The 16,793-nt window shown below is 37.6% G+C and overlaps 1 protein-coding gene across 1 annotated transcript in view; it reads right to left on the minus strand.

Moving 5' to 3' along the window:
• The window catches only part of lingo1a (leucine rich repeat and Ig domain containing 1a), a 62,262-nt gene extending 45,711 nt beyond the window's left edge, over positions 1-16,551 (minus strand). Inside the window, exon 1 of the mRNA XM_028586504.1 lies at positions 16,483-16,551. The gene's annotated coding sequence lies outside the window, so the exon portion shown is untranslated. The remainder of the gene's footprint in view (positions 1-16,482) is intronic.
• Between the last annotated feature and the right edge of the window lie 242 nt (positions 16,552-16,793).

Genomic DNA, 16,793 nt, shown 5'->3' on the forward strand with positions numbered 1-16,793 from the left:
GATGCAGACATGCCATAACTCAACCTCATTTGGCCAATCTGGGAAATATGATCGACTAAGAGTGTTAGAACGTTTCAGTTTCAAGTTTTGAACTTTAATAACACTGCCTCATCAGACCAATTAGTGTACCAGAACAGTGTTTCAATATTTATCATGATAGCATGATTCATCAAATCAGGGCAGTTTCTTTGTCATCATGTGTTGGTTAAAAATCTTAATTGTTAATTTTATCACATTTTGGTCTGGTCAGCTCAGTAGCACAATGTGAAGATTTATCATCCTTCTATGTTTTGTCGAACAAATGAAGCAAACCAGGCCAATCGATAGTCTCCACTTCTATTTCATGGGGGACAAATATTGTGGCTCTCTGTGACAATTCTGCAGATACAACTGTGGTTTACTCTATTCAGGAACCTGGGGACCAGAGTTTCTAGTTGATGGCTGAAGTCAAAGAGGGACTTGACGCAGTCTTGGCAGGAATCTCAAAATTAAAGCTGAGGCAGGCCACCACAAGTATCCTACTGATACCAAAGCCAATAAACACTTGCTGTTCCCAGCTGGAGACCAGCCAATGCCACAGGGAAGCAGCAGGATTAAAAGGTCTCCTGAACGATTGATAGGGCAAGATGTGTTCAAGAAAGTGTGTACAATGACACATGCTGTGTCACCCTGTATTACCAGTGGTGTGTAATATCTTAGCTGAAAACACTTATTATTGGTACCTGATTCTATTCCTTCAACAAAAATGCAGGAAAAAAAAAAATCTGTCATTGTGTTTTAAACCCCTCAGAAGATACTATTGTTGCTAGCAATCAAATAGGTCACCTGACATTGTATAGGACAATGGAAACTTCCACTAAATACCAAACCAGTAGTTATGTTACATTATATGTCATTTAGCTGACACTTTTATACAAAGTGACTTACAATTGCTATTTATGTCAGAGGTCACACACCTCTGGAGCAACTATGGGTTAAGTGTCTTGCTCAGGGACACATTGGTTGATGTATCGCAGTGGGAATTGAACCCAGATCTCCCACACCATAGGCATGTGTCATATCCACTGCACCATCACCACCTCGCGTGACTGTCCACATTACATAAACAATTTAAGTGTTTAACTAACAGATAAAATAAAAGAATTATGTTGTTTACTGTGTTAGTACTACCATTACTATTGTAGACAGACCTTTGAAATGATCAGTAGACGTCACATTAACATTAAGTGCTGGAATTCCATAACTAATAGAAATGCCGTAAGCTTGACCGCCAGATTCCAAACTCTATAATCTCTCATGATAAATACCAAATTGTGAGATTAATGCATTTATTGTGTTATGATGACTTTTAATCACATTAAATTTAGTGTTACTCCATTTATTTAAATTGGAAGTAAGGTGTCCTGGTGACCAAGGGATTAAGGCGCCTAACAACTCAATGTCCCTGGGACCTGTGTTGCATGTCATTCCCCATCTCTTTCTACCTCTTCTTTTGTATCTCTGTACTGTTGGATATATAATAAGACATAAACCCTAACCGTAATTGCCCTAAAAAGTGGAAGAGAAAGCACTTCCCAAATGTTGGCGGTAGCACTAAAATTTTGTTCCTAATTGGATTTAAGATTGTGCCTTTAACCCTCTGAGGTGCAAGGGCATTTTCACAGATCTTCTCAAATTCACCTTTATAAGGTATTTGTATATCATTGATCCCCATGTGTTTCATATCAAAATGTTTAGAACAAACTCAGCTTTCCATATAACCCAAAAAATGTCTAGAGCAATGTGTAAAGAGATAACTTGGCGCTAAAGCTGAAACGTTTGTTTTAGATGGAATCCAAATTTATGTATTTATGGGTGCATGACTGTGCATTAAGTGGAAGTCCAAAACAAACTTGATGCCAACTGCTTGATGAAAACTCCTAACTACATTACTATTTCACTTTCAATGTCATTCTTTTACCAAGCGTAAGCTCACAAACAGTTTTGTAAATCTCTTCTGTCCCTTCCCATTCCACTGACAAGTGGTGTGCTTGTTTATGCTGTATTTCTAATAGGCCCACAGTATATTTATGTAGCAAGATGGCATCAGACAGAAGCCAGCAAGGGGGGACCTTAGTTTAATGTATGGGTCGTCAGTATGCAAATTCTGCAGAATCAATATTCTATATGAATAAAATTGCTTTCAAAAATGATTCCAGATTGCACGTTTTAAAAAAGCAGCCCTGTGTGTGTATTTTTCTCTTCCCTGTGCTGTCAGTGCATCATACATTTTCTGTGTTTGTGTGATTTATAGCGGTTCGTGCCATACATTTCTTTCACCACTGAATACATTCAAATATTTGCTTGAATTAGTTTGAAAAAACTGCTTCACAAGAATCAAAAGAAGACCTTTTGTCTTTATTTGTAACTTTATGAATCGCTAATTATCAATGCCTTACTTTGATTGTCGTGACATGCCTAAATGGCATTCGAATAGGGCATTTGAGTGAGACACAGTACACTTTTTCAACTTGAAGTAGTAGGCTATAGCAGGGTACCCATTGCATGCAGCAGCACTGGGGCAAATTGTGTTTATGAATAGAATAGAGGAGAAGTGGAATTATTAATATTTACAGTGGTAACTGTGATCTTGATCGGTGGGCATCAAAAATGGGTGTGCTAAATTTAATTATTAATATAATAAACTCTCTGTTGTACAAACCAGTGAAATTTGAGTTTGAAATTGGAGGCTTTTAACATGTCATGCTGAACATGTTATTCATCCTGAAGCCATGCCACTTTGTAAGGCAGATGTTTATTCCAATGGTACCATGGCTCCACACTGTGCGTCTACTGAAGCTTTTAACGCCTGTACCAATCTTAATTGTAACCCTATAATTAATCTGCACTTCCCAGATAGAGCGGAACACATTCCATTCTTCTACCACCTTTATAAACTAGCCCTTGCACTGGTAGGCCTAAATGTGCCCTTGCAATGACATTTTGCACAGCCCCTTGAGTCCTACTTAGTACTTTAATTTGAAGGCTGTTGACACAATGGGGTGGCATGAAAGAGCTTTGAAAAAAACATGCTGCATAATTGCTTTTGAAAGGAACCCTTTTTGAAGTCTCAAGGGTTCTAATGTTAGTCCCATGATAGTGGTATTATCTAACATTGCTTTCACCTTCTTACCGTGATATGCTGAGAGCTGCAAGTTACCATGGGCAGAGGAAAAGATTAGAAGCTGCGCTCTGAGGATTCTGGTCTGTGATCACCTTGATGCATCTCTTTTGCTAATGATTTATTGCCATTAACCCTTTTTCAATAATGCCCTTTCCAGATCATTAAAGCACCTTTGGCTTAAACTTTGGTGTGGCACACATCATCTACAGCACACCCCCGCCCACTGACCCGCACCTCCAGTATCGAGAAGCCATCCTTCACGTTGTGAAAAAACAACAGCCAACAAATCGCTTCTCCATAGGGAGTAAATGACTCTTTCACAATCAATGCTATTTTCCTCAGATGCTACACATTAGTTACTGCCACTTGGTACCATGGCAGGCTGTCAAACAGCTGGTTCATGTATGCTTTCAGCGAGTCTGTACAGTATTTCTAGATTGGTTTCCCAGAGAAAAGCAGCAAAGAGTCTGAAGGCTCATTTCAACATTAGAGCGGGCATGATGAAAAATCTAACTTTACATGTGATATTAAACACTCCTAAACCTCACGGAGAACATATAAATCTTCTCAATGCAGGTGCCTCAGATGATGTCAACTTAATAAAAGTGCTGGGAGACCACACAAGCTTTCCCCCACTGCAAGTTACTGACTATGGGTCTAATGGATTCTTGCTGTGATCTGTGTCTTATATCATTGCAGGCAACCACAGTATTCCCCCTGTTGGCAGTCCTCATCAAAGTCACTGAAACCAGTACTGGGACACCTAGTCTCATTAAACCAATGTGCTGCTAGCTGTAACGTGCCACTGGCCACTGTAACATTAGTTGCCAGCAGACAGAATAATTGGCTGTATCAATTAAGGTCTGCTTACTATCTTACCATCACACTGGCACACTTCACTGCCCTCCAGGGTGGAAAAGAACAAAGGATGTCCAGCTCCACCTAAGTACAACCAATAATTTTAGAACAAATTATGTGTTCATTAAGAGTTTCTCTGAATAAGGGAATAAAGAAGCACATTTGCTACTAAATTCAGTTCTGGTACATTTTCATTATCATTGTTTTTCCTTGGAATCTGCAGCCTCCAAAAACAATTTATTTGACTTATTCAAAGGGGTGCCTTATTAAAGCAACTGTCAATCTTTTCCAATTTAGCTTTTGTTTACAGAAAGTATAAGACAGGGTAGTAACGAAGTATGTGAAAAATAAAATCATCAACTTTCCGTAGGAGATTTACCTTTGCCACTGGGGATAAAAAAGCAATTTCTGGACTTCTCTGTCTCTATCCACACTACATTTGACCTTGAAGAGGAGTACCTCAGCGATTATTGTCTTTTATTCCCACCTGTCTAACCTGAGTTGAGAAAATGGGCTACTGCTCGAAGAGGCGAAAGCTTACTATGCTAAATATTTGCTGTTATTTGTTTGTCTTTCTCTGTGTATGTAAGTGAGTGAGAGAGAGAGGTTTAGATTTAGTTCAGTGTATCACGTGATTTTCAGTTATCAGCTTCGCTCATCATACAGGAAAGCATTTATTAATGATGATATGTCCTATTGTGACATACAAAACATATGGCCTTGTGACCTAATATATTTGAGTAAAAGCTGTCATTCTGCCAAACGTGCCTGTGCGCACAAAGTGTGAGTGGGTTTGTTTGGAAATGATAATTCTATACTTGCTGTGAAAAAAACACACTTTAAAGTATTCAAAAATGTGTTCAGGCCGATGGAATAGATGGAATTGATTCCTCTTCTCTTCTGAAATTTATTTTAACTGGAGGTAGGTCTGATGAAATATGAAATTATGTCATTTTGTGAATTCCAAACTGTTGAATGTACATGTTGAAAATTTTTGTCCCAAGTAAGGCTTAATTGGTCATTCATCTGGAGCAACCAAAAATGTCACAGGAAATCAGATTATACTCGTGAATGCATTTTCTGCATTGTTTATTCACTTCAAAGCAATTATATTCATCTTCCTCGTGTTAGGGTAACCTCGCAAAACAGGCCAGTTCTCAGCTATCCCACAAGTGTGACAGTATTTATGTCCTGTCATAATAAATAACGCTTTGGATGGAAGAACTAGTTCAAGAGGAAATGTGTAAAACAGTTGACCCTTTTTAGTTTATTTCCAGGCAGTAGTTATGGAAATAACCAGCCAAGTAATGCTGTAGTACACATGTTTATGTATTTCTAATGTATTTATTATCTAGCCTTCCTTCCCTTTCCCTAAGTGGCTATGCCACTTGTCAGGCCGCTATTGTAAATAAGAACCTGTTCTTAATGACTTGCCTGTAAAAATAAAGGTGAAGAAAAAAAAGTTTATTTATATAGTTCATTAATTTAGTGGATAGACATTGTGTAGATATTGTGTCATTTCCATGGAGCGGTATCAAGCACTTATGATATTTCAGGCAGAAACATTCTCAACTATAGCCCACTATTATGGCAAATAATAATGAACTTGGTATTATGTCTCCAAAGCATCTTTCCTGCCCAATCAAAAAGCCATAGGGGCTGAACTGAAACAACTACCGCTCCCTCTTGAGGTAATATGGAGATCAAGCCATAACATACAACTCATTACATTGACACATGCATAGTGTAACACACATACATGTACTGTATAAAGCATGTGATGAGGTTAATTGAATGGTAGCATATGAGGGCAGGATGGAATGGTGCTTGATGCATTTCACTTTGCAACACAGCAGTGGCTGGCAAAAAAACGTTTTATAGATTCATAGAACTGGACATTTAGATAGACCTAGTTTTATGTGAATGGTTGTGTAAAGCGTGCAGATGATGCTCATCTACGAGCTCCATTTCTGCAAGTTTCCCTTTTCTCTTCAGGAGGTCAATAGGGTGACATTAGCCTCAGCATATGAAATGAAAAGGCAAGATACAGTATCTGCATGGCTAAAATGCAGTGAGGTAAAACTCTTCATAGGGCGTATTTCGTACAAAAAGAAACGGGGAAAAAGTAGGAATATTGTTAAGAAAAATAAAGGAGACACAGAAAGACGATATATAACTACCATCCTCATTTGTTTAGGCCAGTAGTTGTAGAATCAGGGGAATAGCGCAATTTAGTTGAATGAGCCCAGCAACAAAAGGAAATTACATCACACCAAACACTGATACAAACGCCACATGAAGTGCATCATAGGTTTTGAGTCTTGGCAGGCAGGAGGGACACACCACACATTCTAAAGAATGCAGCGAGGTCATACCAGAGACAGGAAAGAAATGATTACGCTTTTGTGTGTGTGCAGAGGTAGTTGTTAAGTGTGGGGGTGCATTAATCAGGGTACGGAAATAGAATAGTTTGCTCTTGTGTAATAGAAAACCATGCAGTTAGTGGCGGCAAGGTGGGTACTGATGGAAATAAGTTTCTTCTTCTCGTTCTTCAACCCTTAAAGCAGAAAGAAAAACAAATAATGTGTATACAGCAGCATCCTGTACCGACTGGGCTACATCCCTCACTGATCGTAAAATAAAACAACTGGTAACACTGGTGAAAAGGGTGAACGCTGAAGACAAGTAGCATGCATTTGTGTCAGTCATTGCTTAACATACAAATAAATACAAAGGTGTTCTGAGCCTATAACTACAGCATTTTGATGTGAGGGTTTATTCAAAGATAAAAAAAAAAAAAATCTTATCTATAGAGTAAAATCATAATCATGACTGACTTCACACGCATCGGACAGCATGGTGCCCTAGAAAACAAACATAACAATCTTTAACCAAAAGATAATGAGCTAGATCAAATTGACAGCCGCTCATGTGTCCATTGACAACTATTCCCAGTGAAAGTGCCCTTGTCCTTGAACAAGATACTAAAATCCAACAGGCTCATTTACCAGGGGTGATTCTAGGATCAGACCTTTAGGGGGGCTCAGCCCATAATGAGAATGTGACACGGATACAGTACCTTGCAAAAAACCCCCCCGCTAAATCAATCATTTCATTCGCCGATTATCTCTGAGCTAGCTACTGAACAATAACGTCAGCGAACGTTTTTTGACACTATTGGAAGTAAACCTCAACACTTTATAAGTCACAGTAATAATGTTCTAACATTCAGCAATTTTAGATGCTTACCTTTCAATTTGGGTTCTAATCTGCAACATGAAATTACCAATTTATTGTTTGGGGACAACCAACATTAAACTTTAGAACCACACTCCTGCTCTCCCTCTGACAGATCAGATAGAGACTCAGCCAAAGGCGGGAGTCTGGCACAAGCACCTCCGATTGGCCAACACTACGTTTCTGTTGACCCTTTCCTTGACTGGGTTACAGATGCGTAGCATCGGCGACAGACACACAGGATATTAATCCTGTTTCAAGCCCTTTGCACCTGTAATTGTTTGTCCTCTGTCACTAACAGACAAGTTTGCAAACTCTAACTTGAAGCACTAAAATTGATTTCTGTTTTTATTTAAAAAGTTGTTTTTTATTATTATAAATTTTAGGGGGGCTGAGATGAGCCCCCGTAAAAGGGTCTAAAATCACCAATGCCTGATATGATCATCAGCCAAACGTCTAAAACAAAATGAACATAATCAAAACCATGTGTCAAGAAGGGCTCAGTGTTCACAACACACAGGATATAAAAATCAGTTTTGGAGTTATTACTTTATATGATTTTATAATACAGCGCACCTCTGAATTATCTTCTTTTTTCATTTTCTTTGTATTTTTGCTATTCTACTGATTTTATGTAACTGTAATTCATAACTGTGCATCCGATTCTTCCCCATGTCTCTGTAACTCTGTGTTTCTTGGTAAACTGCATCTGCTCTCTCTGCTGTAGTCCAGCCATTTCTCGTCAGTTAAACGCATCAATATTTGATGTACAATCAGCTGTAAACCATTACAGCCATTCAGTAGGATAATCTTTGGTAGCATAGTGCACCCACCAATATGAGAGGTGATGACCTTCATGCTTTGCAATCATTTTAAAAGCAGAATCTTGCCACAACAGCGTACATGAGATGAGACTAAACCTTCACAAGAGAAAGTTGCTGCTCACGCCTGAGCCCAAAATCTGTTTGCAAACTCGAAACATAAATCCAACAAACCGCTAGAACTCAATTCAAACCAGCTGCGAGTTTGAACTGAAAAAATTGCCATTGCCTACTGTGATTGTTCATTAATTTAGCAAACACATTGACGTCCTACTGTCAGTTCTTCAAAGGAAGATCCTCGTAGAAATAATTACAAAAGCCATTTAATATTTAAGATTAATGACTATTGAATATCCATTTAGAGGACCATTAAAACATACATCATAAGCAATAGAGATTAAATACGAGGGACATTTTAATATTACTTCCGATAATGAGGTAAATGTAACAAACACACACAGACACACACACACACACACACACACACACACACAGACACACAGAAACACACGTATAAAGAAAACATGATGCATTTGCATTACTTGTCCTGCTGAGTGTCAATGAGTGTGCTGACATCCACAAAAATAATATTTCAAATCCCAGTTATGCTCTTACTAGAGACAATCTTTTGTGTATCTTCATATTCCATAAGCAAACACTCCTATGTACATGAATATGCTGCTTGTTGCCATGGCAACTGCTTACGGCAAAACCAATGACAACTGTGTTCATACACAGGGCAGACGTCGGTACTGAAGGTGCCTGTGTATTTAAAGAATCTTCAGTCAGCTTTCTCTATATTATTATTCAGCATTAGAGCCTACTTGGGTGCTTATTTTTTTTTATGCTACATCCCATCCCCAGAAGCCTTGATTTTCTGCGATACACTAGTACAAGCAAAAAAAATGAAATGAAATTTTTATTTATTTCTATGGCTATAACTCTTATTTGTCTTCAACCAATAAAATTACAAAAAGTGTTGATTTTCCTTTCATCTGAAGCACGTGTGTCTAGGCATTTAGTGCACCACTGCCACCACTGTGCAGCCATACAAAAAGATACATTTGAAAGCATTCCTTGGGTGGTATCTTTTCAGCTTGTGCTTTTGCTTTTGCTTTGTGTGTTATGTTAAACTTTGTCTGTGTTCTCACAAAAATATATACAGTTGGTGCAAGACAATGGTAGGAGAGCACTTATGTACCACAATGCTGTGCCCTGTAAATCCTTTTACATGATAGAGCTAGGGCCCTTGCATCCTTTGGAAAGCTGACCTTGGATTCTTGTTTCATGCTTAGCAGCTAGGATTAAAGGAAATCTTCCTCAAACACACATTTTGCTCCAAGAGATCTGGGCCTATTTTGCCTTAGCTCTATTTCAAAAACGCAAAACAAGGCTACTTTTTAACTGCAATATGTGGCTATTGACAGAAAGGGAAAATGCTGTGCAAAGGGCTGATTGTTCTCTTATCATTTTCTTTTCCTGTCAAAAGTAGGTCGCGCTGAAAGGCAAAGAAACTTACTAATATTCAGTTCTGTGGGAAGAAAAGACTTTTCAAAAGTCAAGCTAAACTCTTGGGCAAAGTGACCTCCCCATAAATTAATGAACCATTTTTTCCCCTAGCTTTTTGGCTCTCTGTTGCTGCCATAGTGACCTATTTATGCCAATAATTACTGAACTCCAGATGGGCTCTGGATAGCTAGATGAAATTTGTATTGGACAAAGTAAACATCATCTATTAATTTGTCATCATCAAATCAAATTTTCTAAATCTGGCTTTGCTTTAAATAAGAGTTTTTTTATATGTATAATCCTGATGTCAGTTAAATGGCTAAGTGGCTGTTCCCTTTCTGTATCTGTATTTAAAATCTAAATCGGGACCAAAAGTCAAAAGCAAGGTTTGGAGACAATAATTGCAACAATCAGCTAAGAAGATGTAATTAATAGGAACGTATATCCATCTGGAAGAGAGTCAAGAATCTTTTTATACAAATGCATGGTCAGAAACTTTGAAATCCAGATCCTGTGTGATGGACATCAACTGGCTGAACTTTGTGTTCTTTAATCTCAAATTGGACATGCTTTTTTGGTTTTATTCTAAATTCAGGCAAACCAAAGTAACAGTGGCATTAAGGAGTTGTTACATTTAACAAATAAATGTTGAACTCTTGGAAACTACAACTGGTAAAGCAGAGGTGATTTTATTTTAGTTTTATTTATATATATATATATATATATATATATATATATATATATATATATATATATATATATATATCATTTCAGTCTAGTGGTGGAAGTGTTATGACACTTCCTTGTTAGACCATTAGTACACTGCATGAACAAGCTTTGGAACATCTCATAATCACTGAAGTACACTTTACACTGAATACGGATGTGGAACTGCTTTGACTACCTTTTCACACATTGGTGAGCTGGTTGAACAGCTTATCTAAATGTAATGGTAATGTAATGTAATGTTATGATACATGATGTATCACACCTTAAAAGCGAATAAATTCCTCGAGGGCCAGTTGTCGAGTTTACAGAGACACACCTTGAATGTAGAATATACATTTTGGTGACTGGCTATTTAACATTCTACAACATAACATTCATTTCATGTCTCTGAATTTTAAGACCACAATGTCTTTTAAGTCAGTTGCCTTCTGTTGCTTACACAATGTTACTATTTCCCCCAATAACCCTAGCAGGAAGATAAGGACAGTGAAAGCCCTTGATAACAGACAGTATAGCATTCAATGAAAGCTTGCATGACGCTGAAGCTCTGCAGCTAGAATAGTGCAACAGGAGTAAACACTGTCAACCCTGGTATATTTAATGCAAGGTCATGAATGGAAGATTTCAATTTGTTACTGAGGTTAGAGTTAAAAGTTTCTTTTGTGTGTTAAATGAAAGAGATGCAGGACCTTTGCTAACATGCTTGCATTTTGTGCATTGACAACCTTTAATACAACCCAAACACTGGAGAGCAGTACTTTATGATAAACAAATGCCTCATCCATCGGTCAAGTCAACTGAATACACCAGTGGGTACAAAGCACAAGTGGTGAGATATTTGAAAAAGAGCATGACATAAGAGGGATCTTTCTTTGAAATATATATATAACAATATAACAGCAAACAAAAACTCTGCTCAATCTAGCAGCTGCTGTCTGAGATAACTGCCCAAAATGACCACCACAGAGTGGGAAAAAGTTATTACTTGAAAGAGTCAAACCAATTCAGTTTCTAGCAATAAAATACTAGTCTTGTACAGCTTTGCAAACATCCATTGTATGTCAATGACAGAAGCTATTATACCATAAAAACAGTAGTAGTAGTGGTAGTACAGAGTAAACTGCAGCCAAGGGCTAATTACACATTGTCTCAAAAATGTACTATTTCATTTCCAGTGCAGTTGGAGAAAAATCATTGCACGTTCTGGAAGTATTCTACAAGTGTTAGAGTTTGTCCACTGGCATTTTTTTTGACTGTTTGCTCTGGTTCTGAGATGCTATTATGCTGCTAGAGATGTCATGACTTTGTGAAGCTGAAAGAATTATAGTGTATTTTGTGATTGAAAATAAATGGAAATGACAATACATACAATACTGATAGGGTGTTAAAAAAAATACAGACATCGACACATTGCTAAGGAAAGAACACTGCTCAGGACTCTAAAAACACCTTGAACTGTGTAATTTCCCTCAATACTTTTCCCGTTTGAACTTTTTCTTTTATTCAGAACACAAGACAAAATAAGTGTTTAGTTGGAAAATGTAAATAATATACAAAATACAGTTTTTTTATTACTTTGCTTTTGTGATCAATAAAGCCAAAATCGTAGTCACAATCAAAATTTGATTAATTGCACAGCCCTATTTGTTTCCTCATCAAGTGTTTCAAAATACACTTTGCGAGAACATTTTGAGAGTTCTCTGTCAAAATTGTTATTTGTCAAAACAGCTTTGAATGTGAGTCCAGGCAGGAATATCTTGTGAAGTATTTTGTTCTGAGAGCTCAGACAGAGCTTACATGGATTCTCCAAAAATATCAATGAAGATTCCAGTTTAGCTTATTTGATTTTAAACGGTTGGTGAGAAGATATCCTTTGGTTAAATCTGAACAAAATTATCTACTTTTGACAACTTGTATTGAAAACTAAAGGGTCCTACTGAGGGGAAATTGTTTCTAATTGAACAAAGAAACGATGCACTGCCCCAAATCGTGAGAAACCATTTATATTGGAGGTGCTGAAAATAAAACAGGCAGCTTCGGAAATCGTTCCTTCAGGAGTAATGCATGAATTCCAGATCAATCAAATACAGTCAGGATGTCTAATGATGTGCACAGATACATCATGGAGTTGAAAATTGACAGGACAGCATGTTTGAAATGCAGCCACTGTGATAAAAACAAGAAGATGCAGGAGTTAATTTTCCAGCACAGCCTGAATAAGGACGTTAGCTTTCCTTAAGGAATCTGATACACAGACCTCATAAAGTAAAGTGAATTCATGCATATTTCTCAGCCCTAAAAAGCAAAATTTAAGAGCACAGTGACTCACAACCATTAACTAAATGGCATTTCATTGCATCTCAGGATGTTTTACTTCATAGAACATTCCTCTTCTGTCTTGTCGACATGGATGCAGGTTCTCACAGTGGATAATGGTCATGTTCTTGATTCAAAGGTCAAGTTGTGATGGGTTTGTATGCAACGTGGAGTGCAAGCTATCGAACAAGAACATTTCTCATTAGAGCTCGCTGAGAGGTGTCCCTTCATTGTTCTTATGCAAATGATGAACCATTTTCTGATGCTGTACATGGCAGTTATCCTTTGCAGCAGAATATACAGTATAATCTCCTCTCTTAGGGCACAGTACACAAGCTTTTTTATGTTTTATCCTGATGTAGAAGAATAGAACTGACAGCTTAGGCCTCCATACGTTTATATATATTAGGAGATTATTTTGGCATTTTTGATCATTATTTAACTATGCGTCCATTGGTATACAACTAGATGGCTTGTTGAGTGTTTTTTGTGTAGGAAATAAAAGAGGATAACAGGGATTTGAGTGAAGGTTTTAGAGGAGCGAGTTTCTGGTGCTCCAAGATGTTTATTTAAAAAACATTTAATTCTATTTGGCCTTGATAATTCAAAGCCATTTACAACTTTCAATTTATTGTCAAGGATACAGTACAGACCAGTTTTGCGCGATAGGTCAAGAGGAACCCTTAGCCTGAAACACAGATTGGTAAAATACATAGACTGAAAGATTAAAAGAGAGACTGATGTGTGGACTATTTTGCGCAAAATGGAAAAAACACCACTTCCATCCTGAGGTGGCTTCTGAAATGAAGTATAATAAGCAAATAATGAAAAACGCACAAATTACACAATGACACTGCAGAAATGAGTCTCTCATATTGTATATAATGAGGTGACGAGATAGTTGCACGCTCCAAACATGCAGCTTTATCTGTTTTCATTTCAGAGGTGTTGATCCATCAATTCTTCTCCAATAATAACAGGTTAAAATCATCTTCTGTAATTTATGTGTAAGCCACTTTAGACAAAAGTGTCTGCCAGATGAATAAATGCAATCTAAAATACCTCTTCTAATTTTAGACTGTTGATAAAATAACTACCATATATTTGGTTGTAAAATGACTGTAAAGTCACAGTGGGTTTCAATATTAGTAAGACTAATAAAGACAAACAAACAAATAAAAAACATCAGGAAGCTTTAAACTCAATCCAGTCAGAGGCATGGTATCCTATGCTATTTTCCATGTTGGCACCTTATGGTGGCGCTGAAAATACAATAAAGAAAAGCCCCACTAGCTCGCCTGCATGTTTCATACATCTTCAGTCATGCGGAAGGCCGTCCGTCAGTTTTACTGCACATCGGCTTCCTCTCAGCGCAGCATCGATGAATGATGGCCCTAAGTGCAACTAGATAACTACGGCAGGGGATGATAAAAATGTGAAAACACACATCCTAGACAGGAAATTGGCCATTTTGGAGCAATTGACACAGAGGAGCTAAAGTGATGGCACTTCCTGTAATGCTCATCCCTTGAAAAGCAGAGATGTCTGGTTGTCCGCTGGGAGATAGCTACAGTCTACTGGACATATTATATATTGAGGTGCACTAACCTAATAGATCTCTTTTCATTTTTTTCTCTGTAGCTTTTTCTTCCATTTTAGCTGTCATAGAGTCAAACCTAACACATGTCATAGAGTCAAACCCAAGACAGGCTGTCATGGAAAAAGTTTCAGTCAATATCCTGGTCATCTGCAGTGAAAGAAAATCAATTGTAGTTAGGGAATCGAGAGCTAATATGAGGTAGAGTCATCAGAAGAGGTGGAATTATACAATGGCTTAGTAAAAGTAGGACAATGAGGAAAAGTGAATCTGAACCTATAAAAATGGATCGCTGGTGCCTAATAGCGAGTGCAATATCGAAAGAGACAGGCAGGCATATGGAATTATGTGGTGACTAAACTGTACTTCTGTGGCACGAAGCTCTGTAGCGGCTTAAACAGCTAGCAACTTCGGAGGTCTCCTAGTTTTCGTATAATATCATACGTTTTAGTGTGCATAACTTTTCGTACGATATCATATGAACCCATTCATGAGAATGCGTTGAATGACGACGATATCTAAATCTGAAAATATATCTGTTTTCATACTCAACCTCATATTATTTTTTCTCATCCTTTATCTCTCTCCTTCTATCCACGTCCATGTGAAATAGTACATTTTTTGATGATAATGACCATAATTCTACAGCTGCTCTTCCAGGGTTATGCACATTAAAGAGGTCAGCAGTCTAACCTTTCTTCTGCAATCAAGGAATTGCATACCACCTCTATATTATCTGACATGAATAATTGGTAATCATACCAATTGAACTCAGAAAGACTCATTCATGGTAAAATTCTAATTTTCCATAGTTAAAACTATTGTATACAAGGGGTTGTGAAAACCACTTCAGTGCTGATTAATATTTCATCTTTGTGTTGTCATAAAGTGTTACTGGTCTAATGCTTATCAAATTGAGACCAGATGATTGCATTGCAGAGAATGTTTTTCTTATTGACCAGCTATAAATAAAATGTTCTGCTCTTGATTAGGCAAAACAACTTAAAAGGCAAGTGGAAGAGAATGTGTGACACTACAGCAAACACAGTGAAAAGAAGTTAATTCATGTTATGTTTAGCACATAATTTAATAAATCAAATAAAGCCAAATAAAAGGTCCACTTTAAATGCAGGGGCTCACAGACATAGATTAAAACACTCTGAAAGCTTTTGCCACAACGGTCATTCAACACTAACTACAGTGGGGGAGTATTATGGTAAAATCAACTCTGTCTCTCAGAAAATACATTTATATAACTTACAACAGGAAATATGTTTTGAAGAAAACGTAATAAGGAAACTTTTTTAATTCATGTATCTGCCAAGTTGCAAAAGTGTTGATTAGGGGTAGGTATTGGCCAAAATAACCCAGTACCAGGTATAATTTTCTCCAGTCAAACGTTACTTGCTTTTGATCTTTTTTGTACCCATATCTGGAAAACAATAACTATTTGTATGGTTTTGCTTATAGCCAATCACCGCAAGCATTCTTCAAATTAATGCGACGTGTGATTTGCCCACTGTTGTAGCAGCTACAACCCATACAATCTGGTTGGTGTGGTAAAATCGAGTGTAGTGTATTTTATGGAGTCGGCAGGTAAGCGTGCCAAGATGCTTCCATTCACGATGGGTATCGAATGAAGTAGTCTTGGTTTAAAACTGTCCACAGTGACTTGAAGCATGAGACACAATATGTTTACTGTTTTAACATTTAACCAAAACCATATTTTGTCCCCTAAACTTACCCAAAGTGCTTGTGTTGTCTACACCTAACCCCACACATGACCCAAGAAGAAAACCCTGTAAAATAGTCACTAATTACTGTTTTGAAATGCCTCAAACATCTGCTTTAGAAGCACCTAAAGTCCATCTATAAGTTCATGCATTCTAAGGGATGTGTTGGTTGACATGTATGGTGCAGTGATCTTGATTTAAACAAATGAACTCCGGTGAGATGAGAGGATCAGATGTTTCAACACTTGAAATGTCTTTTGTGACCGCTGTGAGATGAGTCGGCATTGTTAAGCCTAGGTTGATAGCAACCTCACACTTTTCCATGCCAGTTGGTGTCATGTTGTTTTCTCCATACTTCCCATAACTGTGCTAATTGTTGTATTGTTTCAAAATGTGTCAGACAAGGTCTGCAAAATCAATGCATGTCAGTGGATTGATGTTAGAAACCATGTTAGAACTCAAATTATGTGTGCTGATCAGCAGGAATATCTCATAATTGGGTAGTGCAATAATACTCACAGGCAGTAATAGCTGTCCTGCTGATTCCAAAGAGCTGCTGGAGCTGCTGGAGCTGCTTACTGCGCAGAAGGCGGTAGGCTGAAGGTGTGAGGTGGGCAACGTCTCCCCTTAACCAACATACCCTCGCAGCATTCCCTCTTCACTTTATCAGCCACCTGCAAGAACCAAGCAACATTGGAAAACTTACTACTAAGTTTTCATTTCTAAAAGTGACCATTTGAGGAAGTATAACAACATGCAGATAAATCCTTTATTCAAACAACAGCCACAATCTATTTTTCTCTATGATAAAAAACAATTTAATCAGGTGT

Source organism: Perca flavescens, chromosome 8, assembly GCF_004354835.1.
Source record: "Perca flavescens isolate YP-PL-M2 chromosome 8, PFLA_1.0, whole genome shotgun sequence".
In the NCBI taxonomy this organism is placed as follows: Eukaryota; Metazoa; Chordata; class Actinopteri; order Perciformes; family Percidae; genus Perca; species Perca flavescens.